The following is a 351-nucleotide window of genomic DNA, read 5'->3' on the forward strand; positions in this document are numbered from 1 at the left end:
TTTGGACGTCTATTTCACATTCTTTAGTCCGAAGATCTTGCCAAGACATTGATGGTTGATTCCATTATATTTCTTTTACCATTCTTTTACCAGTTTTATATTTTTCTCCTCTTGGTCTTAAAATAATCCTTGTACTTGGCCTCAAATATAATCACCCATAGTTGGCTCAAAGTACTTTATTATTGTGGGAGAATCATATCCAACATATATCTCCATCCTTCTTTTGAGGTCCCATCTTAGCTCTCTGTGGTGGAGCAATTAGTACATAGACAACACATCTAAATGTCTTATGATGGGGTATGTCTGGCTCTTGACCCGTTAATAATTGTGATAGGGGATATCTATGCTCAC

Source organism: Brassica oleracea, chromosome C5 (genome assembly GCF_000695525.1).
Source record: "Brassica oleracea var. oleracea cultivar TO1000 chromosome C5, BOL, whole genome shotgun sequence".
Taxonomy (NCBI): Eukaryota; Viridiplantae; Streptophyta; class Magnoliopsida; order Brassicales; family Brassicaceae; genus Brassica; species Brassica oleracea.